Below are 22122 nucleotides of genomic sequence, written 5' to 3'. Positions count from 1 at the left end.
GCAACCAAGCAAGCATGGTAATAAAGAGAGGCAACCTGGAAAACATGTTAGGGTTAAGACCCAAGAAAACAGGCCACCTCCCCACCCCCGACCCAACCAGAGAACATCCAGGCAAAGAGAAGGTGATAAACTAGAATCTCTGAGGCCAGGGAAGAAGGTCCAGGAAATCCAGGGTGGGAAATGGGGAAAGAGAGGCTCACCACCACACATGCCACGAGTCAGGGATGTCATTTGGGGGTCGCCAGAGGTCGCAAGAGCGACCGCTGGCGATTGGCCAGCGACCCCTGTCAATCTCTTGCGCCCTCTGGCTGTTGACCAATCAGAGGAGGAGGGGGCGTGGCCACAGCGTGCTGTGATGCTTGTGGTCCTGGTCCTCCATTTTGATTTCATTTGCGGTTAACTGCACGTGCTGGCAGCTGCTCCCCGATCAACTCCGGCTGCTGCTCCAGTGACCCGTGCCCTGAAGACCAGCTGCTGTGTCGCGACTAAGTCTGGTGAGTAGTGGGTGCCCGGTGTCGCTGTATGTGTGTGTGTGTGTGTGTGTGTGTGTGTGTGGGCGGTGGGGGGGCGGGTGGGCCGGGCCTCTGGTGTGCAGCACTGCCACCGTCGGCGACGGCTTGCGGTGCGCGCTGCTGGCTGCCTGGGTGGTTTCATTTTTAAAGCGTCCCTGCCGCGAGGACCCGGCGGCGACGCCGCAGGCGAGGGCAGTGGCACATTTCCGACCACCAGCACGACAGAGTCGCAGAGACATGCTGATCCCGTAGGTATGACCTGGGCTGTACAGCTTTGTCACTTGGCACTAGTGTTGGTTGTAAGTGTGACCCGTCACCCGAGAGTACCATATGTGATCTGTAGTTAGTAGGAGGAGGCCAAGGCTGAGGAATTTTGAGGTCAGTCAAGTATGATTTTCACTTTTGGTTTTAGGGCTGTGAAAGCGGCTGGTGATGATGATCAGCAAAGGGGGCCTGAGTGGTGAAAGTGGGATTTGAAGGTTGGAGAAGGGCGGGTTCTGAGAGCCCGCAACAATGGACTGAAGCCGTTAACATTCCGTCAAGTGGGTTCTGGAGGACAATAATGCAGAGATGGTTGAGTACTGGCATATTAGGGTTTTGAATAGGGGCAGAAGGTTTGGGTGCTTAGTGATGGTGAAAAAGACGTGGGGAAGCAGTGACAATTGAAAGTACTGGGCAGCAAGTGAGATATGGGGAACTGGAGGTCGTTGAAGGGGAAAGCATTCAGTTTACAATGAGAGAGGTGGTAGCTGATGGCTTGGTGTATGAGGGAAGTGGCTGAAGGCTCAAAAGGGGCTGTAGTGGGTTTGATGAGTGGCAGTGTTGCAACGAAACCTACATTTCGTGGGGGGCTAACTGGTGTTGAGTGCTGTCTGGTGTGGGGCCTAAGCAAAGCACAATATGCCAGTGAGACAAGGGGTGTAGACTTTTGGTTTTGTGGGTGGAGGTGGCAAAAAAGGTCCCATTGCAACATATGGGGATTTTCACGTAATTGGCCATTCCTGCAGGGTGGGGGGCGGGCCCCAGAGCATCCGCATACTCAGTGCCCCTGAGTGAGACTACACCCTGCCCTACGGCCGGCCCTGCCGATAAGGCTTCGACCTTTAAGAAAATGCAAACACCAGGGGACCAGGCGGTAGTGCAGGGTGCCACCCCTTTCCATCTCCTCCACATGCCTCCTTCCAACTCCTACCCTCTACCTTGCACGCAAACATACATAATGAAAAAACTTCCATGACCTTTCTGCTTAACAAAAAGCAAGTGTGCACATCACCCCTCTCCCCTTGGGTGTGAAAGAACACATAACGTTGTTATATGTTGGCTTGCATCCATGGGAGGGCGCTGATGTGTACATTTGATTTTTGTTAGACAGGGAGCTGAGGGAAACCTTTCCTGAAACTACCAGCTTTAACGTTTTACTGTGCTCGTGCATAAACATCTAATGCCACTAGTTTACATTGATTCTGCTGTTATATGACGAAGCAGAACACAGAAGCAGGCTGCATTTACGTTTTGTAATATACACGTGTGTACATGATACCAGCTAGTAATCTGGGTGGTGGGAGAACCCTTTTGTTTTGTGGTAGTGTCATGTGTTCTTCAGTTCCTCTGAAAATATGATCCAGTGGTTCCACACAGCAGTTCCCTTCAACATAGCGCAGCCAATATATTATTTGCGATTAGCACCCTTATAAATCACAATAAATAAATAGCACAGGCACAACGAGATTTGTCGAAGTTGTTTACAAGTTCGTGCGCCCGGAAAGTCCTGCTTCAGGGCGCTGCAACTCTTTATGTTGCTTCTCATGGCCTGTCAGGCATTTCACATCTTTGAGAGGTATGCTTAGAACGGCTGCAAACCTCTTCTGAAACCTGGTGATCCAAAGTACTCATGCATAATTAAGACAAGAATCCATGATACTCGGGTGTGAACCCTAGTTCAGGCAGATCCGGCATCCAGGGAAATGATTTCCAAACCAGTCCATGTATGGTTTCAAGAAATGGTAGGTGCACGAGACCTATGAAACAAAATAAGTACTTTGTGTCTGGGACACTTGTTCTCTCTAAGAGAGGGGGTAGATAGCAGGACGGTATCAGGGCAGGGCAATTGGTGACCAGAAGGCAAATGGAGGGCACTTTGAGAGAAAGGACAGGTTTGTCAGGCCATCGCTTATTTTTACAGCTAAGTAGCAACAACAGTGAAACATAACATGGTCCCCTTCACAAGCAAGTAATCCGGCTTCTAACGTTTTAGAGGCAAAACTGGTTTCATTGATTCCTTGGTTCACCATTGGTTGCACACAACAACAATCTCTCTCACTGCAGATGGAGTGAGATACTGTCTATTTCAAGTAGTACACGGTAATTAAGCATGTCTTGTCAGTGTTCATTTTAAATTAATTCATTAGTTACCTAAGAAAATCCCATGCAGCTAAATATTTAAAAATGTAAAAACGGCTTTGACAAACCTGCAGTAAGCAGAACACTGAGACCTATTTATAAAAATAATCTGTACAAGTTTGTTTGATTCAGCTCTGGAATTAGTAGAAGCTATGAACCCCAAATTGGTACGAAATTATGGTCATTTGGTATATAAATGAGCTGACACCTTGGCTGGGGAGTTTGCCAAGCTTGGTACTTTGGAGCTCTGATGGGGAAACTGGGTGGCTGCAGAGAGCAGGTCGCTGGGCACTTTGGTGGGAGGGCAGGTTTAAGGGACCTTAGCCAGTGTAGAAGGCCCGTGGAAGGAATTATGTGCTCCATTAGACACATCACAGGGTACTTTAGGGCCAGAAGGCTCATATTTACTTGGGGGGGAAGTGACTTGCAGTAGCTTTTCTGGTTAGCATGCCCATTGATATAGGTAAAAAGTGTTTTTGGTGGTTTGAAGGGAGTGCACTGTCGAGACCTTGTTTACAGGTTGGGCCCATCAAGCTCTGCAGTAATTCTGATTACTGGGAGGGAGGGGAAATGTACTCTTATAAGATCACTATTGTCATCCTTGTATATCTGTGTATCCAGTTGTGTGTTTGGCAAATGAATGCAGGTGACTGTGGATAACACCCTCTCTATGAAACTTCAAAGTGACCATAAAGACGGGAGTTTATCTGACTTTTATCATTCTTGCAAAAATTAAGATGAACCTGTGCTTGATGCCACATCAACATTAAGAGGTTCCGAGCCACTCTCAAGAGAAAAGATGGCATGGAACCTTCCATTTAATTTGAATAGCAGGCGCATGGAATCTTCCATTTAATTTGAATATCAGGCGCATGGAACCTTCCATTTAATTTGAATAGGAGGCGAATGGGTATGTACATTCATAGTGAATGGCCTGCTTCTGTAATTTCTCCATTAATGGCTTCAATGCTTGGCAGCCTGGACCGAATCTTGATAGATGTGTACACTGCTGACCATGAATTATTCTACATATGATGATCCATTCTTGTATGAAATGTCACAATACACTGATATCGTAACCATTTTTTTCTTAGTGCACTGAGGGATAATGCTTTATGAGGCCACTTCTGTGATCTCATAGTGGGGGCGTGGTCAAATGACCACTTCCTGTGGGGTGTGGTCTAATGACATCACTTCCTGTGGGGTGTGGCCAAATGACATCACTTTCTGTGATGTCACTCTTGGGGCATGGCACTGTGATGTCACTTCCGCTACCCCTGGCATTTTGGTGAAATGACGTCCCTGCCACGAGTAAGGGCAAACAAGAGGAAAGAAGACCAACACCAACCCCACCCCTACCAGAAACCTAAGCTCTGCACGAAATCCAGCCAAAGAACCTCCCGCCCGTGAGTAAGGGTAAACAAGAGGGAACAAGTTTTAGCACCAACTCTGCCCCTACTAGAAACATCAAGGGAATACAGTCAAAGAATTCCCCGCCTGCCGCTGATCACCCTTGGGGTAGAGAAATGACACCAAAGCAGAAAGAGACCTGGTGATCAAAGTTCAGGCTGCCAACGGACTAGCAGTGCAACATTGGAACCCATCCCCACAGAGGCGACCTCACTGATACAACTAGAAAGGGCAAACGGAGGAAGGGGAAGGTACTGCTAATCAACTGGAAAAAGCTTGAGATCTGTCACTAACAAAAAACCAATACTAACTCTGACCCGCTGCTCACCTCTGACATACTGCACTACAGACATCCAAAACTCATCAGCACAGCAAACCGCACATACTTCACAACACCACAACTACAAGACATAGCACACACAACCTTGAACAACACCACATGACGGCCGCCTCTCGAATGCTCAGTGAGCGGTCCACCCAAACTGAAGATGCCACCAGCACATCACAGCTCCCTTGCTCTTTTTTCCCGTTCCTCCCACTAACCTTTACCCCTCTCCTCTTCTTATTTTCACAGAGCCACCAGAGCGCTGAGAGACCACACAAGTGGTACCTGTGCGCGATATAAAAAACCTTTACCATTAACATTAACTCTGGCAGTATCTGCCATTGTTCCTTTGCTGCCCGTCCCCTCCCACTTTTTATTCAACGGACCCCAGCTGCCATGATTTGATTGGCTAAAATGGTCATGTAACTTCTCCAAAGCCAGAACTGTGCCCAGAATATTTGTAGGGGCATTTCCATCTGCATTAGAGGAGGCTCACTCCTTTATTGAAAGCAGGTGATTTTCCCCATTTTAGGGAAAAACTAGCATTGCATTGCTCCTGCCCCTGCTTCCTCTCCTGTCCCTGCTCCCTTTCCAACCCAATCCCTGAATGGCTAGGAGGGCTATCGACCTACTCCTTTCATTCTTGTTCCCCTTCATCAGCAGCCTGGGAAAGGCTGCCCTAAGGACAAAGGCTAAGGGTGATGCCTGTTTACCTTTTCACCATGTTGCCCTCTCCTGCTACACCTCAGCCCTGTACATAGACAACTTGTCAACCAGGTAAAGACATGACCCTAAAGTTCCTGTGCTTCTGATCCTCACTATGTATCCACCATAATGTCAACACCTGTAAATTTGCTCCTAATTATTATTCCCCCTCTCTAATTTGCTCCTTATTGTTCCTGAAACTGTACTTTTGGTCCTATTTGTTCTCCGAATTGTAATTTTGCCCTCAGGTCTTTCTCCACCATAAGTGTTCAAGGTTTTATCATGGAAACCTTTGACCAAAGTAAGGTACAACATAAACTAAAGCAGAAGTCTTAGCATGACTTCTCCTTGCAATAGCACATCAATGTCACTGGATATGTGACCTTCCGACCTTTCCGGTGGATGTTGAATACAGTTACTCACAAACCTAAACTTTCTTGGTAACTGGAGTCTGGACTGAGGTCATCTGCTTCTCGTTCTCGAACAAGTAGCCCCTTTCCCTCGGTGTCAAGAAGGCTGTACATGTGCACAAAGATGTGATATTTTCGAATATTAAAGGGCGCACGAAACAAATACCTATTTTTTCGGCCAATTTGGTGCAGCCTTTAATAAATATTCGCAAATATCACTTTTGGGGGGTTCACCCACATACCCACTAAAAAACAATCCCCCTGCCCTTTAAATTGGGAGGTTTCACTCCAAACCAACCTTTACTCCGCTGCCCCCTCCCTGCCATAAGCATTCCAACCCAAACTCCCTCCCCTCACAGACACACACATTCACAAACAAAAACACACATACACAAACAGCAACACACACTTACTCGCCCACCCGCTCCCTCTCGTCCACGCAATAAACACTCATCCTCGGCCCACACAAACAAACTTACCTTCTCTCCAGACCGCTCTCCTCCATACTACAAATATTCCCTCTCAACATACACAGACACACACACACACACCCATCTGATGCAGCTGCAGCTTCCATCTTCTAGCCCATCCTGGCTGTGCCTGTCAGACCCTGCACGCCCTTGTGTACGTCCAGGGGCGTAATAGATTGATTTAGAAAGACCACTCTGAGTGCTCTCACAGCAGTCTTTCCATATCTGTCTTTTTTGTTTTCGATCACTTTTTCACTCCACATAGTGTATGTCAGTTCACAGGGTCTTGCAATCTGATCTCAGGCCAACAGTTTGTTAGTCTGCATGTGACCTCAAGACTTATACAAGGAGCACAGAGTTCTACACCAGTTGAGATCTTTATCTAGAGAAGTCTGGTTGCATTCCTATCTCAAGGTCCGATGGACACTTCTCAATTCCTGTTCTAGGTCTCCTCAATACCTTCTACCATCTCCCTGACTGACATTTATTCCAACCTCCTGGACAGTCTCCACCTCCTCACGCAACCTCCTTGGAATACTTCTCCAATCTTTTACTGTCCCCCCTCAACTTTGCTCTTACTGGTTAAAACTAACATCCTTTAACTGTTTCAAATCAACCTTCTCCATAGAACTACCACCAACCTTGTCCTTTACTCCTTCTCCAATCTCCTTATCCAACCACCTCTTTGAATACTTCTCCAACCTCTTTCATGGCTCAGTCTCCAACCTGTGACTTTACTCCTTCTCCAATCTCCTCCTTGACTCCTTCTCCAACCAACTTTAATTTCTCTGTACTTTGCCTGTAAATTGTTGCTTCTCTGTAACTAGCCGGTCCAGTGACCTCACCACTCTCTTTTGTTCCACACCTACCTGCCTTATCCCCCCACCCCCGCTTCCCCCTCCTTTGTTCCCTTCCACTACCATGGCACTTTCTGTTTCTCCCATCTTTTCCAACTGCTTCTCATTGCCTATCCTTCCCTTGGTCTCTAGTCAAATGGTCGACAGACAAATGGTCGACAGACAAATGGTCGACACAATTTGGTCAACAGGACAAATGATCGAATTTTTTTTTTAGTTATATATATATTTTTTAGGTTTTCGTTTAGGGGGAAAAAGGGGTTTTCAGCAAAAAAAGGGGTTGGGGGACCCCCCCCCAAAAAATAAAAAAAAGGTGAAAAAACAAAAAAAAGAAATTCGATCATTTGACCTGTCGACCTTTTGGTGTCGACCATTTGTCCTGTCGACCATTTAGATTCGACCATTTGACCTACAACCCCTTCCCTTCTCACTAAGTCTGGCAGGAAGAAGTTCAAAAAGGATATCCTGGCCTCCAACCCTAGTCTTCCTATTGCCCACACCTACTCCAACGCTTCCTCCAGACAGACCCTCACTGACATTGTCTTTGTCGTTCCTTCTCCAGATCTATGCACTCTTCATATGATCTCTGTGTTCTGTCCTATCTCCTCCTCTCCTGTTAATGGTGGCACTCACTGGGAAGTTCTCATGGCTTTCTTCAACTCCTCTAAAGTCATCAAAAATGTCTACCTTAATGGCACTGCCATGGTCCAAGGGCCTCGGGGCAATCTCCTCCTCTTTGATAGGTGCTACCCTCATCTCATCAATTTTCTCTCATCTCCTGCTGTCACCTCCTCTCGCCCCTTCGCTCCCTTGCCCTCTCTCTCTTCCTCCTCCTCTGCCCCTCCTAGTGCTCATTCCTCGCCGCAGGGTATACCTATGAACTGTACCCCTCCCCGGAAGGTCTTTAAGGCTGGCAACCTTCTTCATCTTGCCACTCTCAACTCTCGCTTTGCTGTCAAACGCTCCTCTGACATCTGCCACCTCCTTGAAGAACTGGAACTTGATGTCCTTGGTCTTACTGAGCATGGTTCGCGGCCAGCTCTGTCATGAGCTTTGAAACTCTCCTCCCTCATGGCTACAAGATCCTCTCTGCACACAGATCCTGAGTGGATTCCTGCCTCTATCATTCCCACTCAGACCTACTCCTCTTTTGAATGATTTGTATATAGGCTCTCTCTCTCTCCTAGCCTTTCTCCTACTGTGGCTGCTATCTATCGACCTCCTGGTCAAATCACCCAATTTCTGTCTGTGTGGGTGGACCTCTCCTCCTCCCTCCTGGCCTCTCCCACTCAACTTCTCCTCCTCAGTGACCTTAATATCCATCTAGACTATCCTTGTTCCTCCTCTCTACTCTTCTGTGAACTCTGCAACTCCCTTTCCCTGTCCATCCTCCCCTCTGGCTTGACTCACTCTGCAGGGCACACACTCGATGTCTTGATCTCCTCTGACCTCCCCCTCTGCATCCCCCTGATCACTCCTCTCTCATGGAGTGATTATTCCCTCCTCTCCTCTCATCTCTCCCTCTTTTCCCCCCAGGCCAAGCCTACCCCAGCATTGCCACCTACCTTCTCGGACATCCGGTCCATGAAGCATGTGTCAGTTGAGGCTTTTGCCGCCACCTTCTCTCCCCCTCCACCTCTGGCTGACTCACATCCTGACACAGCCATGCCTCTGCTCTACTCGTCTATTCCTGTTACTCTTGATGCTCTTGCCCCTGTCATGAAGATCCGTTTGAAGTCCAAATTCAAGTGCAATTCCTGGTATGATTCCGCCCTATCTACACTTAAACGTAAGTGTAGGGTGGCTGAGAGGAAATGGAGGGCTTCTTGTTCATCCTCTGACAAACTGGCCTGTCTCATGCTCCAAAGACAATACCAACTCTCTGTCCTCACCAAGAAAAGAGTCCCCATTCAAGCCTGTGTTTCTGTGGCATCTAACAACTCGGTCGAACTCTTCAACATTTGCAAGGAGCTGGCCAACCCTGCTGCTGTCTCTACCCCTCCTGTTGCCTCCTAGGCTCTTTGCAGTGCTCTTGCCTCTCACTTTATCTCAAAAACCCAGGACATCTCGTCCACCCTCTCCTACCCATCCTCATCCTCCTCTCCCCTCTACATCTGTGCATACTGACCCTCCTTCAGCCACCTCCCTACCTTCTTTCTCATCCTTTCCTCTTTCTCCCCTGAGGAGGTCGCTAGACAAGTCTGATCTATCAAAGCCTCATCAAAACAGGTTCATCCCTGTTCCTCTAATCGCATCAAGGACCACGTCGATACCCTCGCTCCAGCCCTTGCCGATTTCTGCAACCACTCCTTTGCCTCAGGATCCCTTCTCTCCCCTCTTCTCAATAAACCCACAGCTTATCCTTCTTGTCTGGCCAACTATCGCCCAATTTCCATTACTCCTTTTCTGGGCAAACTACTGGAAAAGCTGGCCATCCCTCAGCTTAACCTTCATTCCGATTCTGTAGGCTGTCTCCACGACCACCAGTCTGGCTTCAGAGCTGCTAGAGCACAGAAACTGCTCTCCTGAACATCCGTGAAGATCTGCTCTCCAACCCTGACTCTAACATTCCCTCTGTCCGCCTCCTACTCGATCTCTCTCTCTTCTGCCTTCGACACGGTCAACCATAACATCCTGCTCAAGCGCCTCTGTAATTACCTGGCTGGCCTCTTTCCTCTCTGATCAACCCTCCCAGGTCCAACTTGGGTCCTTCCTATCATCTATTGCCCTCTCTACCTGTGGTGTTCCCCAGGGGTTTAACCTCTTGCCCTGGCTTTTCAACCAATACCTGGCAACTCTCGCCCACTTCATCGCCATTTTCTGCTCCAATTTCCAGTGCTATGCTGATGACACTCAACTCATTTTCAGGCTGCCCTTGGCCACCTCCTCTCCTTCTCTCATCTCTGATTGCCTAACTGCCATTCAAGATTGATGTGCCACCAACGATCTTTGTCGGAATGCCAGCAAGACGGAGATCGTCCTCATCGGCACACCTTCACCCTCCTTCCCCCTCACACTCTGGCCGGCCTCCCTCGGCCCTGCTCCTACCCCCACCTGCGAGGCTAAGAACCTCGGGGTCATCTTGTACTCCACACTTTCCTTCTCCGCCCACATCTCTGATGTCTCTAAAAAGTCTAACTTCTTACTGCACCTCCTCACAGGTACTCTGCCCTTCCTCTCCTTCCCCAGAAGCTCACTGTCTCCCAAGCTCTGGTTCTCTCTAGGTTGGACTATTGTAAGCGCCTCTTTCTAAATATACCTGCCTCTACTCTCCACCCTCTGCAACTAATCCAGAACAGGAGTGCATGACTTGTCCTTGGCCTCAAGCCCTGGGATCGTATCGCTCCAGCTCTGAAATCTCTCCATTGGCTCCCAGTGAATGCAAGGATTAAATTCAAAACCCTCTGCATTGTCCACAGGGCTTTCTGGGGCCTGGGTCCAAAATACCTTCAGCTATTCCTCTGCAAATACCTCCCCTCTTGAGCTCTTCACTCCTCTACCTCTAACTCACTCAGGTCAGTTGTTTCTCAAAGAAACAAGCTGGGGGAAGATCTCTGTCTTCGGCTGGGGCCTCCCTCTGGAACAGCCTCCCTGCCATTCTGAAACTTGAGGGGAACCATCTCCGGTTCTGGAAGCACCTCAAGACCTTCCTCTTTGCTTCTGTCTTTCCCTCCCCTCTCCCCTGCTGATCTGTTCTCTATCTGCACCGTGCACCGGCCCTACACTTTGTCTTCCGGGCCCAGGTACCTGTTCACCCTGCCACCCTTCTGCACTGCCTCCGGGCCACCCCTTGCACTGGGGTCTGTATCTTTACCCATACAGCACCCCCCCCTTTTTTCTTTCTGCACTTATCAGACATCCCCTGTCTGATGCCTTAAACCCAGCACTTGCCACTTGCTGGCTGCACTACCACGGTTTGTTGCCTTTATTATTTATGTATTTATTATTATTTATCTGTTTTCTCCTTTGAATCTGCACTTTCCACTTCTCCTCCCTCCCGTGCACTTTTTCTGCTCTCCCTCTCCCATGCACTTGAGAGTCCTCAATGTAACTGGGCCTAGTCCCCTATCTTGCCTTGTCACGCTCTGAAACACTTGTGTACGAGCACGATATAAATAAAATATCAATTAAATTCAATTCAACCCTTCCCCCCTCCAACCTCCTCTGTCTGCTCCTCTACCCACTCATGGTTTTCACTCAGTAACCTCTACCTCCTCTCCCAAATACTAGTGTTTTCTATACCTCAAAATCTCCAACGCTGAGGCTAGCCTGGGACTAGTAGTCTTCAGCAGGTAATGATTATTCAGCTTGTACGAGTATCAGCTGGTAACTAATGACCTCTTAAATGCCAAGTGTATCACATATGAGCTGCTGCGGAATACAGCAATTTGTACCGCACCCTGTTTAGGATGTTCCTCTATCTTGACTAGGTCTTCTGCCTCTTAATATGCAGAACACAACTTTCCAACCCAGCGACCGCTAGTGGGGAGAATCTCTGTCCTATAGTGGAGGTCTCCAAGTAAGACCCCGCCCCCAAATCAGCCACTATATTTGGTTTACCTAGCACTATGAAGCCAATACATTTTACATACTCACAAGCATTAAAAAACTCAAGTATTATTCGGATTGAAGGGAACCTGTGACGAACCCCTGCCCAGAGGTGGAATGGACCGGGATCCCCAGTTTACCCCCTCTGTGGCCCCGATGCACACTGTGGGTGTCAGTTCCTGTGTCCGATCCCAGTCTCACCCAGGCAGAGCACTGCACTTCATTGCACACCCCACTGTAATCTTATTCCCAGTCGTTACCCCAATTGTAATTTTGCTGATATATGTTCACCCATGGTAATGTGCTCTTAGGTGTTCTCCCAACTGTAGTGTTGCTCCAATGTGTTCCCTCATTATAATTTACCCCAGGGGTTTTCCCAACTGTATTTTTTCCATGTTTCCCCCAATTAGTTTTACTCCTCAGTGTTCCCCAACTGTAATTTCGCTCCAATGCCCCAATTGTAAATGTGCTCCTTGGTGTTCCCCCAACTTTAAGTGTGCTCCAATGTGTCCCAAATCTAATTATGCTACTACGTGTTCAGGACTAGGATAGTACACGTTTTTTTATTGGTTATGATACTTCCAGTGAATGTTTGGGTATTGACTGATTCTCCCACTCAAATTCCTACTTTCCATAACATATTAGGCATATTAACATAGCCATATAACACATATAGCGACAGGGCCAGAGACCCTACCCTGTCAAGAGGCAATAGGGACCCCTCTCAACCTGAGGTACGAGGCCCTCCAGGGTATTTGCCAGTGCCAGTGGTGGGAGTTTGGAGGGCCACAGTCTCTGTCTTTTCTTTTCTTGCCCCATACCTGTTGTGCACAATGCTCCTTGTTTTTTTTCTTACTGTCCCATAGGACTACAATAACCAGAAGGCATAGCGGTGGAAGATTAAGTGAACAACCCAATCGGGAGCAAGCCGGTTAGGAATTGCAAGCCCACAGAGCGATTTGCACATCAAACCGGCCATCCAGATGCTCTAAGTGACACAAACACAAACTGGGAAATTGATTGTAGCTTCAGCAGCACCGCAGAAAGGTCCGCATATCAAACAAGCAATCCAGACACTCCCTGTAATCCTGATACGAACTCTGGAATTGACTACACCTTTAAGGTGCTACCATTATCAAAGGCAAACATACAAACTCTGAAATTGACTATACTTTGAGCAGGCTGGCATTACCAAACACAGATGGACCTGCGTACAAAAAGGAGGCTGTGCTTAAAGCCCATTATATTTGCTTGTATACTTTGTAACCCAGCCCCTGGGGAGAAGGAACACCGAAGTTGGGCCAGGGAACCAGCAGAGGGAGAGAACCAATCGAAGGAGAAGAATGAAAAGGGACATGGAAACCAAGGCAGGATGGGCTGTTCGCGCGAGGGCAAGGGAGGAGAAGGAGGACCAAACGACTAAGCAGAGAAAGGGCAGAGCAGTGGGGAAAAGGATTGCTGAAAGCGTGTGCAAAGTGAGGTATTGTTAGTGGGAAAAAGCGATACTTAGGTGGGAGAGTGTGTGCAAGGTGTGTGAGAGAGACTAACAGAAGAAGAGTATGGGTGAATGAGACTGAATGGGAAGATGAGAGTGACTGGGGGATAATGGGTGGGTGGAGTGCTGAGTAGTAGTGGAGCTGGGAAATAGTAGTAGCGGAGAGGGAGAATGATAGAGCAGGGAGAGGGGTGGAGAGGGGAGAGTAATAGCGAGGGGAGAGTGGAGATAGTGGAGAGGGGAGAATAGTAGCGTGGGAAGGGGAGAGTAGTGGAGCAGAGATGAGAGAGTAGAAGAGAGCAGAAGAGTAGTACCATCAGAGAGACAGAGAGAAAGAATGAGAGAGGCAAAGAAAAAGGAAAGGGAAGTAGAGATATGAGTAGAGTAGAAACAATGGAGAGGAATGATAGAATATCAGGTTGAGGAATACAAGAGCGTGCAAGGAAGACCGAGTGAAACATGGATAATTGGAATGCACCGCTTAATAATAACATATTGAATTGTGGGGAACCAGGTTACAGTGAGAGGGAGAGATAAGGGCTTTGCCTTTAGGCCATCACGACCAGGCAGCCAGTTATTAGACAGTAGGTGTTACTGATATCTCTAGTGAGCATCTTGAAGATTAGGGACGCCTGGCCTAGGGAGGGAACTGCCCAGGAGTGGCAAGAGAGAAAGGGACTTCCCACAGTGAGCCCCATCTCAATCATTTCAATAAAAACCTTTGAGCTGTGTCCTTTAGGGCATCTGTCACAGTCCATAAACACAAACAGCAATTGAACAACCACATACAATACACTCTAAGAAGAGTGGATCTTACCATATCTCCCACCATCTTGTATAGCACCGTTCCAACCAAAGCCCTCTGCTATGGGCACACAAGCTCCATTCTGGATACAGATATCTTAAGTGCGTTTGAACCGAATCACCTAAAAACATACCCTGATGCATAACCTGGATTACGCTGATGTACGCACCAACACAACACCAGAGCTATCTTGTATTTTCCCTCTGTCCTTACTAACCAAACCAAATGTCAAAGGACCTTACAAAGAGCATTGGTGTGTTTTATACAAAGCAACAACAAAACACAGCACCACAGGAGCATAGGGGATTGAGGGGAGGCAAGGCAATGGAGTTAAGTATCATAGAAGGGGCCCTGTAACTGATAACTTTTGCGATACCGACCATGCTTGATGCTACTTGGTCAGTTTGGTGACAGCTCTGAGGTAGGAAAGTGTCTGTTTCCTCCCTTCCTTTAGTATTACGAGGGCATTGGGACTGCTTCTGTTCAACTGTAGATGGGGGACATGGTCAAGCAATTCAGGCTGTACTTTTATTATTATTATTAATATTATTAGGGTATTTATTGAGCGCAAACCACAATTCGGCAAGCAATGGGGTGCTTTACATAGGGTGAAGAACACAGTGAAGGAAGTAGAGAAACGGGAAGCGGGGAGCACAACAGGGGAACAAGAGGGGTGTAATTTGGCAGCAAGCAGATAGGGGAGGAAACAGTGGGCAGCAGATCATTTAGCCTCAGGTGGGGTGGGGAGTTGAGGGTGTGTGAACCTAAGTGTCGGAGAGGAGCCATTCCTTGAAGAAGAGGGTTTTGAGCTGCACGTGGAACTGTAAAAATGAGGGCGCGTTTCTGATGTTCACTGGGAGGAGGTTCCAGAGTCTTGGGGCATAGACAGAGAAGGTCTTTCTTCTGGTTCTTCCCTTCCTGCACCATCAGAGTTCAAGTCTGCACATGTACTTACTTCCGGTGGATCATAGGCCTCCAGAGATGCTTAATTTTTCAGTGAGGTAGCTTAGGGGCTTCAGCATGACAGACTTGTAAATGAACCAGCATGACTTGAGGATGATACAAGCTTGTAGCGGGAGTCAGTGAAGTTTGATGAGGGCTGTAATGATGTGATTGTATTTCTTTATTTTATTTTATTTGTTTTATTGATTTATGTATACCGGGAGAAACAATGCTGATTTTATCACAAAAGAACGTACACTAGATAAGAAATCAGATTTGACGAGAAGCAATGAGCTTCTTGCAGTGAGTGAGCCGAGTGACATTCCGACCAGCTTGTGGAGGGGAGAAAATGGAACAGTTACCAAGGACAGTACATGGGCAGATCTAGATAGATTAAGGACAACCAACATTAGACATTTTTAAGTGCTGGAAGGCAATACGGCCCGCTGTGCTCAGGATGTGGCCATGATGGGTAAAGTGCTAGAGTGGAGGGAGAGGAAGTGAGGGACAGAGGCAGGTTAGAGGCGAGGGTAAAGTGTTAGCTAGGAGGCAGATGAGAGGTCCGTTAAGAGGGTAACTCGGAGGCGAGGAGGTAGGCTTTTAGTTTGGTTTTGAACAAATCCATGTGGACTGTTTCCCGGATGTCTGGGGGAAGAGAATTCCATGCAAGTGGAGCAAGACGACAGAAAGAGCAGAAGCAGAGGAAGCACAGGGAGGATGAGAAGCCACAAGGGCAGTCAAGGAGGCAGAGTGGAGATAACGAGAAGGCTTGTAGGGTTGGATAGAGGAGGATGGATGCAGAGGTGCCTTACTGTGGATAGATTTGTGAACCAGGAGAAGACATTTTAATCTGGCCCGGTTTTGCATCATCAGCCATCTAGCCTGGTGACGGTACGAGGAAGCAGGTGTGAAGTGAGGGAGTTCAGAGAGAGTCCTGGTAGCGAAGTTAATGATCTTGTTGAGAGGAAAGAAAGCATACTTGGGAAGACCAATGAGAATGCTGGCATAGTAGTCTATTTTAGAAAAGAGTTGTTAAGAGATACTTGGCAGTATTGAAAGGAAGGAGGTGCCTGATTTTCCTAATATTTAGGAGGTTGAGGAGAGCTGCTGTTCCAGTTTTGGAGATGAAAGTAGAGAAGGTGTGAGATGGTTTATAGATGACGCTGAGGTTTCTAGCTGAAGAAGAGTAGGGGAGAGTGTCTGTCATGATCACTGCTTCCAAGGGGCTAGGACCAGCCCAACGTCCTTGGAAGCAGGCCTCTAACCTTCATCCTAGGCACCAGCCGGTCCCCATTGGGACCTTTTGGACCTTGGCACCAGGCTCATCAAAATCACTGGTCCCGGCACTGGAAGCGCCGAGCTCATAACATGTATAAAGATGCTTGGGTGGACTTACCTGCAGCAGACCATGCTGCTTACTTACCAGCCATATGGGAATCCTCTACGAGCCGGGACTAGTTTCTTACCTGGGTGGGGCAGGCTCCACTCCCTGGATACAAAACTGGAACTCTTCTAGAACAGGAACTCTTTTCTTTCCTGGGCGAGGCAGTGGAGGAAGACGCCTCATCACCCCAAGGCTATTTAAACCACACCCGATTGATGCAACGTGCTTCGCGTTATTCTGCATCTGCAGCAGAACGCTCACTGTGTCGGTTCCAGTCTTCTTTCTTCCGATCCTGAACCTGTGAGAACAAAAGCTTACCTTTCTTGTATCCAGCCTTCAGAAGCACCTGCAAAGACAAAGAAACAACAGGTTAGCACAGCAACCTTCACTCGCAGCGCTTTCCGCACCTGATCCATCGGCAGTTACCAACTCTTCGCGCTGCTCCTCCGCCATTATAAAAGCCTGTGAAGACAAAAGCATAATTATTCCTGTGGGGAATTTACTTACCGGCACCCCTCGAATTCCGGTTTTCTTCAACGCTGCATTTCTGCACCTGAAAGAGAAAAGGAGAGACATTAGGCAGGCTATTTACTCACGCGCCATCGCGCCCTCCACAATTAGGCGCCTGCAAATACTCCGGCGTTTTCCAGAGTCTCTTCAGCATCCAAACTCATACCTGCAAAAGAAAAGAGACAGTTGGAGTGCATTTCGAAAGCAGGCAACAGGCACTTACTTACGCACTCCCAAGCGTTTCATTCCTATGCGCTGGCTCGAACTCCGGCTCTCTTCAAACCACCGTCTTCCGCCTCAAGAGCCCTGCAAGACAAAAGGCACCATTTGAAAAGAACATTATACAGAGCCCTATTCCATACTAACGTGCCCACGCACCTAAAGACTGTAAGGACATTAAAGGGGCCCGGAAACTCACCGTTCGTGCAGTTAACGACGGTTAGCAATCCTCTGAAGTCAAGAGGCCTACGTTTCAACCCAGTGAAGGAACTGGTAACGGCACCCTGCACCAGACGCAGATGGAGAGTCCAGCATTCACCTATCTAAGGTGAGCACGTTGACCTTGGGGCTCCACGGAAAAGTGAGAGGGGGAGAGAGAGAGACACCCGACAATCCCAGGTCATTAACCCCATATTCTTTCACCTGCAGACATCTTACTCTTCGAGTTAGACACACAGTGCGAAGAGGCCCAGCCCCGGAAGCCAATCGAGTCCTGCACTTCACTTTTCAAGATACAGTTACCACCCTGCCAAGACCAGCGCCTTCGTGGGAATCAGGTGAGCGTTACAGTGTCAGGTGGGAACTGGATAGGCAGAGGAAGAGACGAGAGAGAGTATTTAGCATGGAAGAAGAGCACTTCTGTTTTGGTAGAGTTTAACATCAGAGAGTATGAAGCCATCCAATATTTAATGGCAGAGAAACAGTTGGACATTTTTATAGAAAGATCAGAGAAGAGTTCAGGAAAAGAGAAGAATATATGGGTGTCACCTGTGAACGGTTGGTATGAGAACCCAAAGGAGGGGATAAGTGTCCCAGATGCAGAGGTGTAGAGTGGGAAGGGGAGAAGACCCAAACCAGAAACTTGTGGAACACCAACAGTTTGTTAGAGGAGTGAGTTGAGAGGTGTTGTTGCTCCAGGAGACAGAGAAATGGTGAAGTGCCAGATCGGATTCAATCAAGGCAAGGGCTTGATCGCGAATTCCAAGGAAAGAGAGAATATTAAGGAAATCAGAGTGATCAGCAGTGTCAAAGGCAGAGGACAGTTCAAGGAGAATTACGATAGAGGATATGTAGGAGTACTAAGTACAGGCAATGAAGTTGGACACATGAGAGCAGCTTCGTAAAGTGACAGGAGGTCTCGGAGGTTGTGGATGTCTAAGAAATTAGTAAGATGGTTTTATACAACCCTTTCGAGCACTTTAGAGTAGTGCCGAAGGAAAGACACAGGGTAAAGGTTGGCTGGTAGGTTTGGGAGAGCCCATTGCTTTTGTAGGAGAGGGATGACTGAGGCTGTTTTGAAAATAGAGGGAAGAAAGCAAAGTGGAAGGAAAGGTTGAACAGTTCAGCAAGGTGAGTGGCCACTAAAGGGGCAATAGGTTTGAATTTGCAGCGTCCTTTGATGAGTCGTTCTGCAGCATGCAGGACTCATCCCATGGAGACCAGAGTAGTCGCAGAAAGGCCTTCCAAAAGGGCATTTCCATCATCCAGATGGGAGAGGACCAATGCTTGGACAGCAGATCTGAAGTTATTTTCTGGGATGAAGGGCTTGATTTCTGCAGGAGAGAAAGTTGGCATCACTGTTTGCACTGCACTCTTCTGGGGTGGTAAGATAGATCAGCGAGTTAAACCTCGACCTTAACCTTAGCTCAGGTTGATAAATTGCCATGACAACTGTAATAACAACCATCATTACAACACTTAAATGCATAATGAATCTGCCGTGAAGCATTTTCCAGGCACTGCCATAATGGTACAACTTGTGCATAATATGGCATTGCCAGGCAAATGCCTATCTAATACTTACACATGAGACCAAACTGTTGGCTTTGACAATACTTGTTTTAAGAGGAATTTAGTACAAGTAACAGATGTAAGGAGACACATGTTGGTTATAAGGCGCACACTTGGCTAAGACATTTTATTGCACCAGGAGCTCCTTTACAGCTGCAATGAAGCCATTGCTGCTCAGAAGACTACTTGGAAATAACAATGTCACTTATCTAGCTAAAAGAGTTCCCATGGGGTGTGCTTTAGCAGGGAGAGACAGGTATTGGGTGGAAATGGCCACAGGGACACGCATTGCGACGGACAGCCAATAGGTGTTTAAAAACAACACTCACATGTTTTGTGTCCCTCCTCACATTCCATCCCCGTCCTATTTTCTCTTACCATATAGGCAGTGCCTACAGCATCTCCTACTAACCAAAACTGAAAGCAATGGAAATACCACATCTAGGAGTTGTCCAATGTTAAGAAGCTTTGGCTCAAGCATGTTCATCCATCATCAGGGGTCCAACTAGGCAAACGTTTCGGGGGAGAGTTTGGGAGGGGCACTAACTCTTCAAATGTTGGGTGAGTGGCTAACTTCAGAGACTGTTGGGGAGTGGCAAACATTCTTGTGTGGGGGCATATCACTTCTTTATACCTTAGAATGAGACTATTCTACTGCAGCTTCAATGTTACAAGGAGTTAACGCTCTCCTTCACGTCTCAAACCACACAGCTGTGAGAATGAGCTGTCTCCTGCCCCCTACCCTGCCAATCAATCCCCTGACATGCAAGTACTAACATCGCATCACGATTTCTTGTGCCTAAACATGTGTGAATAGTAATGCAGGTGCCAACAATTAAACTCTTTAAATTAGTAACTGCTTGGTCTTAGTTAACTGTACAGCTGCGGGCACCGTTTACTGCCTGTGTCCTCTCCTGCCATGGCTCTGTAGGTCAGCCAGGTCAAGTCAGCATAACCCAAACATTCGGGGGAGGGTACGGGAGCGAGAGGCTAAAGCCCATTCTGCCCAATGGTCGTTGTGCCACTGTCCATCATGTTGCCGTTTTATCACAAAAGTACACCTACGTCTGAACACAGCATGAGTGTGCCCTCCTGTCCCCTCTACAGCAGTCAGGCAATGGTGCCATGGGCTGGATGGTGCAGTGCCCTCACTCACAGTAACTCAGAACTGCGATCTTAGACCCAGGTAGGCAAAGTCATATGAGATTGAGGTTGTGGGAGAGTTTTAGGCTACACAGCGGCCTTTCGTGGTTGCAACCTACATCCAGTGCCATTGGAACTGCTTGGAAGGCACCGCACCTCACTGGCACAATGCCACCCCGGAATAGCTATATGTTACTATGGCACACGACAAAGAGAATGGGTCTAGTGGTGTATGATAGTACCTAACATCCAAGGGCAGGGGCATTCATGCATGCTGCCCCCCTCCCATGCCAGTACCGCGGCAGCAGGCTAGTGGCATCAGACCGTGCTGGGATATCGCACAGAGTACAGCAGCATTTAAGGCTTAACCGCAATTGAATTAGACTCACTCCACCAGCAGAACCACAGCGCAGATGTGCACGTTTTTATTACACGGAATCCCTGTGCGAACCACAGCCCACACATGGAAGCTATTACACAGTATCACGTATGAAAGCCACAGCCCACACATGTTACAATTCCACCACATCCCCCACATGACCCGCAGCCCACAAGTCCTTAATGGTGTGCAGGAGGAGAAATCCCCACCACAAATCAGACTACTGAGAGGCTGTGCCACAGCCAGCGACTTATCCCGGCACAGCCGCAGTATACTGGCAGGAGATGGCCGCCGGCTGGGAAGTGGTGGTGGGGTGTCCTGCGGTGGAAGATCAGGGGTCAACAATTCACTGCGCCCCGCAGCTACCAGCTCTTGTGGTACCGTGGTAGTTCCCGCCCCACACCAGGGAGCCGGGCGTTCTGAGCCACAGATTGGGTGACCAGACGTCCCGGTTTTTGCTGCTCTGTCCCCCTTTGTCAAGATTATGTTTCCATTGGAAACTGCAGTGGTCCCGGTTTTCCGTAGTCGACAGGCGCAGCCCGCACAGAAGAAATTATGCATTTTACAACTTAAGATAGTGTTAGTTTGTGATAAATTAATTATAATATGTGTTTATTTGAACAGTAACACTTAAACGCCCTTCTCCTCTAACCTCTACTGTGTAGTGCCTTGACAGCCACTTGCAAGAATTAGTCCTACTTTTATGTTGGTTGCTCTCTCCCGGTTTTTTACTTTTTAAATCTGATCACCCTAGCCACAGACAGTAGCACATTGGTGTCATGATGCTCCCGGAAGTACTAGAAAGACGATGGTTCCTGAGCTACGGCAGCGGTTTGCTACAGTGATGCGAGGGGTTGTATGTTGCGTCGCGAAGGCCCCTGCGCCTCGGCAGTGGTTTGATGATCCAGGGAATCCGGGCCAAACACTCTTTCCTCTTCCTCGGAGGCCTACGGACGGTACCTTTTGTACTGTTGGTAAAATGATGCCTCTGGGGTCCCTGGTTTGGCCTTGGGGGTTCAGTGTGTCCTTTCCATGTGTAAATTTTCTTGGCTCTATGACTGCACAATGTGCCACTTCAGCAGGCGCCGGTTTGCACTCTGCCCTCGCATGCGCGCAGATGCAGAATTAATTCGGAGAAGGCCTGGGGAGAATACACAGCCCGGAATAAACAGCCACCTCTGGCCCACTCTAAAAAGATCTGATATCGCATGTCTAGACAGATATACGGGGGGATACCTGCACAGACATGGGGGGAACACACTGATCATTCCGCATGGGCCCAAGTATGTGGTTGAGGGTAGTCCACCGGCCAGGTCCCAAAGAAACACCGAGCCTTACAACATAGATGGGTCCTTAACTATCGCCGTCACCTGGTGTACATTGCATTTACCAGTGGCTGCTGCTGTCAATGCCATTGGTGTCACTTACAAGCGTATATGCGGGGGTGGGTGGCAGTAACTAAAAGAAGCTGGAATGGGGATGCTATGTGTTGCATAGTGCCCCTCCTGGGAGCATGGTAGCTCCCAGGATGTTGTCATGGGTCACGTGGCCGTACCCACGTGACCAACATAATAAAAGTACTGAGCCGCTTCCGGCTCGGCAGTCACTCCATCAAGAGGCTCCGGTGTCGTTCTTTGTTAGCACCATGCTGGTGCTGCACCGTGTTAGCTGGGCCCAAGGACGGGGCCCAGCTCGAGGACGGTGCCCCTGCCGGGCAACGCCGTCCAGACGGTGCCCCTGCCGGGCAACGCCGTCCCAGGGTGATGCCTGTGCCATGTGACAATCTCACGTCCCGTGGAAGATCCCGGACGACGTTT

Source organism: Ambystoma mexicanum, chromosome 1p (assembly GCF_040938575.1).
Source record: "Ambystoma mexicanum isolate Mex_15411 chromosome 1p, UKY_AmexF1_1, whole genome shotgun sequence".
NCBI classification, from domain to species: Eukaryota; Metazoa; Chordata; class Amphibia; order Caudata; family Ambystomatidae; genus Ambystoma; species Ambystoma mexicanum.
Note: the sequence above shows the minus strand (reverse complement) of the source record.